The 14,060-nt window shown below is 36.1% G+C and overlaps 1 protein-coding gene across 1 annotated transcript in view; it reads left to right on the forward strand.

Moving 5' to 3' along the window:
* The window catches only part of Fbxl13 (F-box and leucine rich repeat protein 13), a 220,125-nt gene that overhangs the window by 72,058 nt on the left and 134,007 nt on the right, over positions 1-14,060 (forward strand). The window lies entirely within an intron of this gene.

The raw sequence follows: 14,060 nt of genomic DNA on the forward strand, positions 1-14,060 counted from the left end.
TTTGTTAAAAGTCCCCCATATTGTAGGCATTGTTCAGACTCAACATGTGTTATCTTGTTAATCCTCACAATTTAGTGAATTTAGTATTGTCCTCATTTTATCTTGAGGAGATAGTAACTTGGCTCATGGTAATTTAGTGGTGAAGTCACTATTTGAGAAAGGGTTTGTTTGAATGTAAGTATTGTCATTTCTCCCCTGGCATGTGGTAATGACTGTCCTTGACCTTGTGTTGAACCAAAATGCTGAGGTTTTTATCTGAACTGCTGGCTAGCAAGTCTACCTTATGTCACTGGTATTCTCAACCTAAACACAATAGTTTGTTATTCCTGTTCAATTTCATGTTGTTGATTTTGATTCTTATTCAGGAATTCAGTGAGTTAGTTATGTTTTCCAACCTTGAGGAATTCACTGATTTGATAAACATGAGACTTACATTCTTATCCATATTGAAAAAATGTTGAACACAAATTCTATCAATTCCCTCTTTGTGGAACTTTTTCTGCTGCCTCTGTGACATGCCTATCTGGGTTTTTTTTTGTTATTGTTAGTAATATATTCACATTTTGTACCTTCTCACAGAATCTTGTATTGTATGGAATATGAAGTGGTTTGTATGCTGGTGGGATGCCCAGTCAGGAATACAACCACCAGAGTGGTTCAGTTTCCCAGTGAAGTGAGGGACAGATTTTCCCCATTGCTGAATGTGGTAGGGCATGGTATCCAGAGGATTTGACAATAACTCAAAGGTTCAACCTACATCCTGGCCTGGTGTGAGCATGCGAGAATCCCAAGGGTTCCTATAGGTGGATAGTGCACAGTGATGTAGGTATAGGTACTGTCAACATGTGGTGATCTTGGTGATAGGTGATCAAGGATTGGGTGATCAGGTCTCAAGCAGTGAAGGTCTGCCTGTAGAACTAAGGAAGAAAGAGAACTAGCACAAGCAAGGCAGAAATCCAATCCAGATGAGGGTTTCCAGAAATAGCAATAAAAATACAGAATTTCCAGTTAAATTTGAATTTTAGATAAACAAATTTGTTGTTAAGTATAAATGAATACTGTGCAATATGTGGCATCTACTTATACTAAAAATTTATTTGGGCATCTTATACTATATTTAACAGCCCTAATCTAGGTAGAACTGGACAATGGTATAGAGTTATATTTGCCTTCTTTAAACTAAGATAATAATTAAAACATTGAAAGTTCTTTGAAGGATCAAATGCCTAGTACACGAGAAGTATACAATAAAGATAAAACTTCTTTCTACCTCCACGTATCATTTTACCCTTCATTTTGAAAGTACAGCACTTAAAAAATGGATTAGGTAGTTTTAATAAATAAAGTATCATATAAGCCCTAAGAATAAGTGAGCTGTTTTTGAGCTGGGACATCAGTCTTCTCCTACCTTTCTATTCAGTTTTGAAAGGCAATTATGCCATTAATTCATGTGCATTTCCACCTTGCTAACTGAAGGTCTTGGACTTCTTAGCTTCCATAATTTCATGAGCCAGTTTCCTTAAAGTAAACAAATCTCCTTCCCTCTCTCTCATCTCATAGATGATATAGAGAAATATAGATACTGTTGGTTCTGTTTCTTTGGAGAACCCAGACTAGTACAGATTTTGATATTGAGAGTGGTTCTAGAGGAACAGGATTTTAAGGATGAGTTTTCTGAATTGGTTCTGGAATTTCTGAAATTAGCTTTTTTATGTGATTAGATTTAGATAAACAAATTTTAGATAAACAAATCTGTTGTTAAGTATAAATAAGTACTGTGCAATATGTGGCATCTACTTATACTAAAAATTTATTTGGGCAAAAATTCTAATGACTTTATTTCTATTACTAGAGAGAGCATTGGTAGTCCATGGTATGATTTGGCAATAGAGATATTCAAAATATCTCCAGTAGATACTCCTAATCACCTCCTTATTTCAGAAGAAAGGAGCTGTACTATACATGATACTTTTGAGCAGTTTTAGAAATCTAACTAATGCATTTAAGGTTGACTGTTGCTTCTAATGTTACTAAAAAAAGTATTAAAATATAAGTATTAGAATATTCAAATTCTCAGGTCAAGCACTGTTAAATAACCTGAAAGCTTCTCTGTGTGTCCTGAGAGATTCATCTCCTGCAGACTCAGGGATGAGATTGGTGAAAATCAAATGCAAAATCATATCCTACAGCTGACCATGCAAATTAAACTCTTAGCTTCACAGGGTTCTCTAAGTGAAGGCATTGATAGGGAAAGAATGGGAACCCGAAAGTTGGAATGAAATTATGTAAGATTTGATTAATCTGGGAGCACTGAGGTCTTTCCACCTCAGTTTGAGGTGATTAACCCTACACTTCATGAGGAAACTGTAATGGCCTCCTCTGAGGCAGTTACCATGAAAGGCAATGTTTATTTCCCCCACTCCTATTACTCCTCTTTGCTAATCTATAACTATACTCAAATCTCAGCATGCCCCTAAAGATGGAGGACAAAGTATAACCCATGAGAAAGTACTCTATATTTCAAAAGAAGATTTTTTTAATTTATAAAGACAGAAATCTTGGAAATAATAATGATGGAAGGAATATAAAATTGAAAGGGGTTGAATCTGTTGACATGAGCACAACAAACAGAGATTCTGCATTTAATATCGCAGCTCAGAGAGTAAGGAAGAACTCTAACAGTTTAATTTTGTTTGTTGGCTCCAACAAAACAAAAGGTAAGTGGCAGTGAGCATCTTAGAACTTCAGGACTTGTCCTGTATAAGTCAAAGGAAAGGATTCAAAGACTTAGGGAGATTGGAAGGTTAGAATGGATTTGTCATTTCAACCTATTCACCCCACTGGGAGTAGCCAGAAGGCACACTACTACTCCCTTCACCATGACTGTGAGAAGTACATTTGTGAGGGAAGCCCCAGCATCCTTGAAGAACTTTGTCACAGTATAAATTTAAAATTAGACACAATTTATGCATCAAAGAATTATACGACTATTAAATGATAATAACAATGCCTCCTTAGTGATTGCTTAGCCCTTAGTTTGCAGAAGTATTCATGTGATCAGGTCATCCCGTAAGGACTAAATGCTAAAGTTACTTAGTAAAGTGGAAGAAAGGTTCCCAATCAGGTCAAGATATCTATATCTCTTAAAGATTGTAAAACAAGAAAAAGAAGAAATTAAAAAATTTCTATAAAAGGCTGATTTTCTTTTAGCTAAATCAGGTACTTCTTTTTGGCATCTCTATCCACTAACTGAGTAGGTGGTCCAACTAGTAACTAGAATAACATAAGTCAAAGTTGGCAAAATTGGAAAGATCCCTTTTCTTGATGGAAAACAAAATATAATAAAACATTAAAAAGTCAATTCTGGCCCATTATACATTAGGTGCCAAAGCCTATATCATAGTTTTCAGGTAGGCCTGGTACTTTGCCAGGAACAAATGAAGGTGGTGGATCCTTGCCCCTTCCTAGAGCCATTAAGTAGAGATGAAAAAAAGGGGTGGGTAATGGACCATATCAAAGCCCAAGCAATGTTACCTTAGGAGGTTTATGTAGTGCAAATGACTGAGTTTTCTTGGGAGGAGGAAGACACTTAAACTAGATGGGAGGGAGAAGGCTGGTGTGGAATGTGGGAGCCCAAACTACATAAGGAGGCTGGTCTGGCATGGGGTTTAGAGCCCAAGGAAACAAAAATTGTCTAGTCAAGGAGTGAGGACTCTAGGATGTTGATAGGCTAGTATTCACCCTTGGGAATAACAGTGGAACTTAGTGCATAGTTCATAACCCACTTCAATCTAATGTATGAAATATGATATGTCATGAGCTTTGTAATGTTGTGAACAACCAATAAAAAAAATAATAAAAAATAAATAAAAATAAAAATAAAAAAAAAATAAAAAAAAATAAATTGCCAAAGCTGGAAAAAAAAAAGAGTGAATTTACTTCTGGAATAGGGACTGACCTATATGTAATGTCAGGAAGAGAGATGGGTAAAGGGGTATTTGAATAGGAAAGGTAACCAAGCAATGGAATCTTGGTATTTACTAGGAAATCGAGAGCCAGGTTTCTTGCTCTAGAAAGTAATTACAAGTATGGAGAGGAAAACACTAGGATGAACCCTGTGGTATTAGATTATAATTGGAATTTCAATGGGAAGTCATGGTTTTTAAAACACATAGCTAAATAGATAGGTGGGACTTGGAGTGAGAAAAACTTCACCAAAGCTTATGGAGAATATAATCCTAACCAAATCAAGGTTCTATTGGGAAAAATTGATTGTTAAGTAACCAACATCATTCCAGTAGATCCTCAAACTAGGCAGGAAATGCCCTTAGCCCCAGTACATAGCTCACATTGACACTTGCTTGATATCTTGTCTTCTCTAGATGTCATTTCCTGAGTCTTACCCATTAACCTATTTAATTTAATATTGCTAAATTACTAGCCAACTTCTAGATTATCAGCAAACTTTTTCTGAAAATGGTTAGGAAGTAAATGTTTTAAATTTTGTGATCCAAGAGGCGATGTCTTCAACTCTTTGAGCAAGTTCTTCTCTCCAAAAGGCTAATTTGAGGTCTTAGTTTGAGGTCCTTACAAAAATAGCTGGAGTAGTTTGGCCAAATTTGGTGTACAGGCTATAGTTTGCCAATCCCTGCTGTAGACAACCTCTACCCCCAGCAATCCCATGATGAACGTAGCTTGGCACCTCTTCTGGACTATAACATGCTAGATCTATGGCATCTGTAAGATCCTTCAAGGTGAGCCAAATTCCTAATATTACTTCCTTGTTGACATTTTTCCCCAGAGGGTGACCCATGTCATAAGAACAAATAGATTGAACCAAACTTAGAAAATTCCCTAAAGATCTTTTTTTTTTTTTTGGCAACAATGCATTAATCTCAAAGGGGCCAGTTTTCATATTTTCCAGAGATTAAAAATAGACTTTTGTCAGAATGTGAATGCATTTAAGCCTTTGCTAGTAACTTAGGTCACTGTTAAGCAGCTTGGATAAGTGTTTTTAAATGTCATAACAAACCTCTTAGGTCCATTCCACCATTGATATCTACCCAGTAGAGTTCAGTATGGGCTTAGCCATGTTTTGTATTGATAGGCTTGCTCACAAATATTATCACTCCCATCAACTTTATCCATGTTATAAAAGTCAGAAAATAGAGATTAAATTACATGTTGTAGGTTACATAATGTCTTAGTAATCTTGGCTTGCTAAAACAAACACCATCAACTGGGAGGCTTAAACATCCAACACTTATTTCACAGAGTTCTGGAGGCTGGGAAATCTAAGACCCAGATGCCTGCAGATTGCTTGCAGATTCCTTTCTTGGTGAGGTCCCACTTACTGGCTCGCAAATGGCCACCTTCTCACTGTATGCTCACGTGACAGAGGAAGCTCTGATGACTTTTCTTTTTCTTAAAAGAATGCTAACCCTATTATATGGACTTTACTCTCATGACCTCATCTAAACCTAATTACCTGCCAAAGATTCCACTTCCCACTACCATCCTATTGGAGATTAGGGCTTCAGCATATGGATTTGAGAAGGAATTCATCCATAACACACAGTTACCTAGAATGGGGATTCATACTCTAGTTTTCTACATTTAGGAATTGTTTCCCTACATAGTTCTTACAGAAACAGTACTCCATTCTAGAATGAGAGAATGTTCTTGCCTGATTGCAATCCTGCCTAGAATAGAATGCATCTGTCGTTTATAACACACCTCTTAGCCTATAATTTAATCCTCACCATAAAAACTGTCCTGAACATTTTCAGAATGGTTATGAAGATAATTATTGGCTCTTTTTCATCATAACCTGCTTGACAACATATAATGATGATTTTATCCACTTTTTTTTCTGACAAAAGATATTTGTGTCAAAATTCTATAATCACCCAATTACTTGACAGCAAAATTTGTTCAAAAGTAAACTTCCATTTAATTGAGTCATTCTTTTAACCCAAAATTAAAATGGAATTTTGACCAGTACGAGGTCCAAAGTTTGCTGTTTTAACTAAGTGCTCCTTTTTGCATAGCATCTGATGTCAAAAAATATAACAACCTTTTCACTTCCACACACTTCAAGGGAAATTTAACTATACTCATTAAAAAGAAAATTTCCAAGAGTACAACACTTACCAATCTACCTACATATCTTACTTGTACATTCTATTTAAGCTTAATCTTTAAAATTTTAAAATATTGATACAACACATGGACTATTCTTAGCAATTATCTTGTTCTGTATATCCAAACTAGGGAGTTTTATAGAAGTTATTCTTATTTTTAATACAGTACTTCTGATGCATAAAATGGTAGACATTCTAAAAATGTAATTAATGTGAGCTTTTCATGTCCATATGGCATCACTGGAAATACCAATAAGTCAATTATTTTCTCATGCACAAAATCGTAGACATTCTAAAAATGACTATGGGGGTTATAATCCACCAAACATTTAATCCTATGGACATATTGACCAATATTTCCAGAAGTGTTCCTTAAAATATTGCAAAATATTTTGTAGTAAAAAGAAAGCAGTAATATGGCCAAATAAGTTTGAGAGATTCTGGTTAGAACAAAGTAAAAGCTTGGTTAGGAAACATCCAGAAAAGGACAGAAAATTTAAAATATGTACGTACTAATCCAACTTAACAAATTATATTTAAGAGGTTTTGCTTTAGGACTTTCTTTTATCCCCAGAAATACAGTAGCTTTAACCCTTTACTCTGGGCCTCTTTTTTTTTCTCCTGGAAATTATTCTTCCAGCATTTAAGATGCCATATTACCCATCCTGGGTCTTCCTGATTCTCTACTCTTGGTGCTCTGTTCTTTACACAATGTCCCTGTGTTAATCTGGGTTCTACAGAGAAGCAAAACTTGCATGTCTGTGTGTACATACTGTAAGGAATTGGTTCATATGATTATGAAGACTTAGAAGTCCAAGATCTATCGTTGGAGACCTCAGAGAGAGTCAATGATATAGTTCCAATCCAAGTCTGAAGGACTGAGAATCAAGAGAGCCAAGGGTGTAAGTTTCAATCTCAATCTGAGTCCTCAGGCAGGAGAAAACTCATGTCCCAGCCTGAAGACAATCAGTCAGAGAGGTAATGAGACAGAGACTTATTATTTCTTATTGTTTTTCATTCTATTCAGTCCTTCAGTGGATTTGATGAGAACTACTCTCATTAGGGAGGGCAAATGCTTTACCTGGTCTACTGATTTAAATGTTAATCTTATCCAGAAATACCCACACAGACATGCCCAGAAACAATGTTTAATTGAATATCTGGATACCCCATGATCCTGTCAAGTTGACACATAAAATTACCATCATAGGTCCACCCTTGTCATCTTGCACCCATACACATCTCCTTGAACCATACTTGATCTCTCAATATAATAATAAGTTCATAATTCTATATAGCACAATTCTGCTGTCCTGTTTATAATCAGAAAGGTATTAATTATTTCCTAGAAAAAGAGATAAAATATTTGAATGTGTTTACTTGTCTCCTTGATATCCCATAATTGAAATGCTATAAAAGTATGTAAATACAATGATATAAAGTCAATACATCTTATGTTATATGATATCAAGAAGGAGAAGGAAGAAAACAAATATAATAGAGATATACACAGATGATACAGATATTTGATATATATTTATAACAAAATAATGAGGAATAAGCTAAAAATAATGAGGAATAATAGCTTATCATGAGGTTATACCTGGTATTTATAGCTACCTACTTCCATGACCTTTGTCTGTATTCCCTTTGTCTTAAACAAGCACCTCAGGTGATCATGGTTCCTTACCTGGTATGGCGATACAAATTTTCATTCTTGAAGGGTCTGTGCCATTAGAAGACCTGCTTGGATTGGGTTGTTGTTTTCCTTGTTATTACCTAAACACAGGGCATCACTAAGAGATACCTACAAGGATCTCCTGTATTCCAGACATACTCTTCCTTATCTACATTGTGGAGTGAGAGTCCACTTCCTCCTTGATCATCAGGATCAATCACCCCAGCCAGCACATGAACTGCATAGTGATTCAGAGAAAGACACAAGGAGACAAGAATGGTGGAATAGTAGTTTAAACTTCCAGTTTAATAAAATTATTGTTTTATCTCCTGGTTGAAACATTCCTTCTTTTGGAACTAGGACTTTAGGCCAGTGTCTTTCAGTTCATTAGAATATTGAGCCAGGAGAATAAGGTTATGGGAACAGGATTAGTGGATCATGAGGGGTAATAGTGAGTATGTCACTCTCATTTCTGACCTGTGAGTCCTGAGTATGGGAGAAAGTATCATAAACAGTATTAGATGCTGATTCAGAGGACATAGAGGCTTTTGGAGAATATTGCCCCAGTCCCACAATATATTGCCAACTACCCATAATAGTTAATGAGTCATCACAAGACCATTTCACCACTTTATCAAGCCAGTAACTTCAGCGTGGTGGAAAACATGGTAAGATTGGTGAAATCCATTAATGGGCCTCTGGAGGCATTTCTTTTTTGCTGTGGTGTAAATTCCTCAACCAGAAGCAATACTGTATATATTAAAAACCACAACTTCCCACTAATACCCAATCCAGTCTAATACTACAGAGTTATTTCTAGTATTCTTCTCTTTCATACTTGTAAATACTTTCTATACCAAGATGTCTGATTCCCAGTTTCCTAATACTTTTATATTTTAATCTATCCCTTGTCCCATAAGTACCAAGATTCCATTGCTGGGATGTATTTCTTATGCAAATGCCCCTTCACCTCCATTTCTTTCTGACAGGCCATGCAGGTCAGGCCCTCATCCCACAAGTAACTTCACTACTCACTATCCTAAGTTCTACTGTTATCCCCTAGGGTGACTATCTGCTTTTTCAACTTTCTTGAATTCTCACTCTTTGACTGGCCCATTTCTATGTTTCCTGGGTTGTATTCCCTGATCCACACCAGCTTCCTCTTGTAGTCTGGGATCCCATATTCCATGCCAGGCTCCTCCCTCCCATCTAGTTTGGAAATTTCCCTCTCCTACTGAAACTCAGATATCTGCACTGTGCATCCTCTGGAGGAGACATTCTTCTCACTTTGCTTGGGCTTTGACAATTTCCCATGGTCAAAGTGTTATTCTACTACCTGTCCCCCTTGCAGGTGCCTATTTTGTTCAGCTCCACCTAATGGCTCTACAAAGGGGCAATGATACACCGCCTTCACTTATTCCTGGCAAAGTATCAGGCCTACTTGAACACTGTGATATAGGCTTTGGCACCTAATGCATAATGGGCCAAAATTGAACTTTTAACATTTCATTTTCCATCAAGAAAAAGGGTCTTTTCCATTTCTTCAGTGGTCTCCTGGTTAGTAGTAGGACCACTTACTCCATCGGTAGATAGTGGTGCTAGAGGGAAGTATCTGATTTAGCTGAAAGAAAACTAGCCCTTCACAGAAATGTTTTTTTTAATTATTTCTTCTTTCTTCTTAAATTATAAGGCTCAAGAAATATAGATATCTTGACATAATGGGAACCCTTTCTTTAGCTTGACTTTACCATGTTGTTTTTGAAGAATGACCTGGCCACTACACATTCGCATACAAAGTGCTGTCTAGTTGCTTAAGAGGTATTTCTATGGTTAGTTATTGATGCCCACCATCACATAATTCTGTGATGGATAAATTGTGTTTAATTTAGATTTATACTGTAACTCTTTCCCTCCTTGCTAATTGGGTCTGGAGTTATTTTGTTGTTCTCTACTGTGCTTATAGCAAGAATTTCCACATTAAATGCATTACTATCCAGGGTATTTAACAAATAAGTAGGGAATACTGGTACTACTAGAGAATATAGTTCTCAGGAAGTTCATGGAGAGCTGGCTCATCTTGGAGACCAGGGAATTTAAAAATTTTAGAATCACAGAAACTTTGTGATGAAGGGGACTTAGAATTGAATTCTTCTTACAGGCTCCTCCACCCAAACTCAGAATCCCCTCTGAACACATCCAGTGCTCCCTCATACTCAGTGAATAGGCACCCTTTCTGGTCAGTTGGCCATGTTAGCTCTTCCTTCCTCCTTGTTGCTACTTTTGTATGGGACACATGTGCTGATACCTCTAATACCAATCTAATGCCACAGGGTGTTAGAGAAAAGTTAATTCTAACCAAGAACACTGTATATTCCTTTTGAGGGGCTTGCTTGTTTTGTATGGAAAAGAACAAATATTAAAAACCATTTTTGTGCTAGAAGATATTAGAGGTTTTTCCTAATGTAAAGCTGAAATCTGTCTGCTGTGATATCCTCCTAGGGGCTCTGGTTTTGTCACATAAGATCAAAATGAAAATAGCTACTGGGTTCCAGTGCTTCAGTGTATTGTAAAATTTCCATCTCCGGATCCCGAGAACCACTTCTAGTCTCTTCCAAGAATATCACTGATTTTCACATTGAGTCAGAAGTAGGAAGTAGACTGTAGGCTTCAAAGGTCTCTGCTCTAGGTAGACTTCTTGCAGCTGCCTCTGTAACCTTAACTGAAATCATCGTATCTCACCAGGCACCATTTCAATTTCTTTGAGGCATGGTTGGCTTCCTTGAACTGGTGAATCCCTTTTCCTTTTCTTTCCCTTTGCCAGGGGTTAAGGTGTTCAGTTTTTTCTCTTGTTACATCCATCCATTTCCCTCATGATGTGGGCTTTCTTTCTCCTTTCTCATCCCAATACTTCTTCACTAGATGCTCTTCTTTTTCCTGAAATTCAAAGCACCCTGGCTCATAGTGGTGCTGAAACATATTATTGAGTATGCTCAGATTTCATGCTCATATATAGACTTTCAGTGGCATATGGTTTTCTTAAAATGCCCCGTTTTCTGATATGTGTTGTCAATTTTATGGGTTAGGATGTGTCTTGCATAGAGTACCTGGTGATTATCTATGGAATTGAATTAGAAATCATACTCTTCTTCCTTGATGTTCTTCCCAGGTTGCTATATTGGCAACAGTGTTCCATGTGGAATTAATTTCTAGTATTTCTAAATGTAATTACATATGAATGTTTTAAAACTTTCAGTTATATTTTATAATAGTGGCCCCACTCCTTAGGAGAAACTATAGGTTTGTGGTAATTGTACTTAAATTCTTTGAAACAGTTTATTCTACATTGAATTGTGGAACACTTGCCTTTTAAGTATTTCTGGGAAATGGTCTATGGAATGAATGTGGTGTGACATTATAAACTAGGTACTGAACAATTAAGTGTTAAAAGAGCTAGTGAAGAAAATGGCAGCTCCTCATTTATTGGAAAAGACAAAAATCCCCACACATTGGAAAAGGCATTATGTAGTCTTATTCTAATCATCTTTCTCTGTTCTACTACATGGACCACAATGCAAATGCAAGTCTGAATCCATTTATGAAAGAATTTAACATGTAAATGATAGGTATGATTTATTTAGATATGGGCTTTTTTGTTGTAATTAATACCCTCTTAGAATTTATAGTTGAGAAGAACTTAAATCATACAATATGGAAAAATAAACTCTTTAAATTTGAGATTAAAATTACCATATGGCAATACAATTAAGAGACTAATTTTAACTATCTGGCCATAAATTACAAAAGTAATCACAAAATTTTAGATATGGAAGAGGCCTTTAGAAATTATTTCACCAAAGACCCTTGTTTTACAGATGAGGAAACAGACTCAGAGGAGTTAGGTGACTGTACTAGGTTGACTAGTATCCTCCAAAATTAATGTACTTCTGGAACCTCAGAGAGTGACCTTATCTGGAAATCTGGAAATAAGATTTTTGCAGAGAATAAGTCATGCTGTGTTTGAATGGGTCTTAAATCTAATACCTGGTGTCTTTATGAGAGGAAAGAGGGAACCAAACACACACAGGAGGGAAGGCCGTGTGACAAGAGGCAGAAGTTGGAGCAGTGATATAGCTATAAGACAAAGAATGCAGAAGAATCCTGGCAACCACCAGAGGCTAAGGTGGCAAGGAAGGACTTTCTATAAGGGCTTCAGTGGGGCACCACCCTCTCAACTCTGTTTTCAGGCTTCTTACCTCCAGAACAGAGGGAACAAATTTCTGTTGTTTTGAGCCATCCAGTTTGTGGCAATTTGTTATGGCAACCTAAGCAACTAGTATAGTACCCTTCCAAGGAGAGGTGGTCTCTGTAATAAAGGCTCAGTGAATAGAAGCCCAGTCCATTCTGAGCAGCTGTGCTCAGTTTTCCTGTCTGCTTTTTGTGTGTGTCATAGGGACTTGGAAGTGCTTGCTCAGGAACTTTATTTCTTAATTGGCTGAATTACAGTTTACTGCCTTTAAGGCTTTGCTTCCCATCTCACTTTTTATCTAGATTGTTATTATACAACTCTTGAACAAGTTATTTGTCTCTTGCAGTCTCAGAAATTTGGCTCTATGGAAGTGTGGCCATTTAACTTTTCTAGGTTGCTTTTACCTCTCTGGACTTAAGGCCTAATTATCGTACTTCCTCTCTTTAAAATATTGTACAAAGTACATGTATGAAGACAAGAATTGGGTGTCAACCTACTTTATATACAAACAGAGATATGAAAAATTGTGGTATATATATATGTAATAAGAATTATAATGCAAAAAACACAAAGAACATGTATAAAGACATGGATTGGTATGAACATACTTTATATACAAAGATATGAAAAATTGTGCTCTATATGTATAATAAGAATTGTAATGCCATTTCAATGCCATTTCTTGGTCATTTCAATGATTGACTTAATTGTTAGCATAATTCGTTCCTTCAATAGTATATACAGAAAAAAAGTGAAATTTTAACTTTATTTGCAATGGTTTTTGATGCACAAAAGTTTTGAATTTTGATGAAATTTAGATTTTTTTCCTTTGTGGCTTATGTCATAGCTAAGGACTTTTGTTAAACTCAAGGTCATGAAGATTTACCCCATGTTTTCTTTTAAGAATTTAATGGTTTTAGCTCTGATATTTAGGCCATTGATTTATTTTGAATTTTTAAAAATATGAAATGAGTGTGTGTGTGTGGGGGGGTCTAAATGCATTTTTAAAAATATTTGAATATCCAATTGTCTCAGCACCATTCATTAAAGATACTCTTCTTTCCCCATTGAATTGTATTGGGCTTCTTGTTGAAAATCAGTTGTTCAAAGATGCTAAGTAGGGGCTGGGGTTGTGGCTCAGCTGTAGAGCGCTTGCCTAGCATGTTCGAGGCCCTGGGTTCGATCCTCAGCACCACATAAAATATAAATAAAATTAAAGGTATTGTGTTCAACTACAACTTAAAAAAATTTAAAAAGATGCTAAGTATTTCTGGATTCTCAAGTCTTATTACATTGGTCTACATATTAATCCTGTATTTTGATGTTTTGATTATTATAGCTTTGTATTAGCCCTCTTTGTTCTATTTTGAAGTTATTTTGGCTATTTTGAACCCCTTGTGATTCCATATGAATTTGAGGATTGGCTTTTCCATTTCTGCAAAAGGAGTCTGAAAAATTAATAGGGTTGCGTTGAATCTATAGATCACTTTGGGTTGAACTGGTATCAGTGTTTTTATTGTTATTTGTTCTTTGAATATTTGATATAATACTATTATAAAACACTCTGAGCTTGTGTTTGGTGTTTACTCAGGGGCAGACTGATTCAGTTCCTTATTGTTATTGTGTCTTCCAATTCACAAAATGGAATATTCAATGTTTTGTATGATTCTTTCACCCCCTTAAATTTATTTCTATGTATTTTATTCAAAAGTGAATTTATTAATATGAAATATTTCAGGCATGCAAAGAAATGTAAAAAATGAGTACTTGTGTACTCACCACCCAGTTTAATAAATAAGCCAGGTGCAGTGATTCATGCTTGTGATCCCCCAAACTTGGGAGACTGAGACAGGAGGATCACAAGTTTGACACCAGCCTCAGCTAGTTAGTGATGCCCTAATCAACTTAGGAAGACCCTGTCTCAAAATAAAAAATAAAAAGTCCTGGGTATTTGGCTCTGTGTTTAATTATCCCCTAAATTCAATCACTGGTG

The sequence above is a fragment of the Urocitellus parryii genome, chromosome 3 (genome assembly GCF_045843805.1).
Source record: "Urocitellus parryii isolate mUroPar1 chromosome 3, mUroPar1.hap1, whole genome shotgun sequence".
NCBI lineage: Eukaryota > Metazoa > Chordata > Mammalia > Rodentia > Sciuridae > Urocitellus > Urocitellus parryii.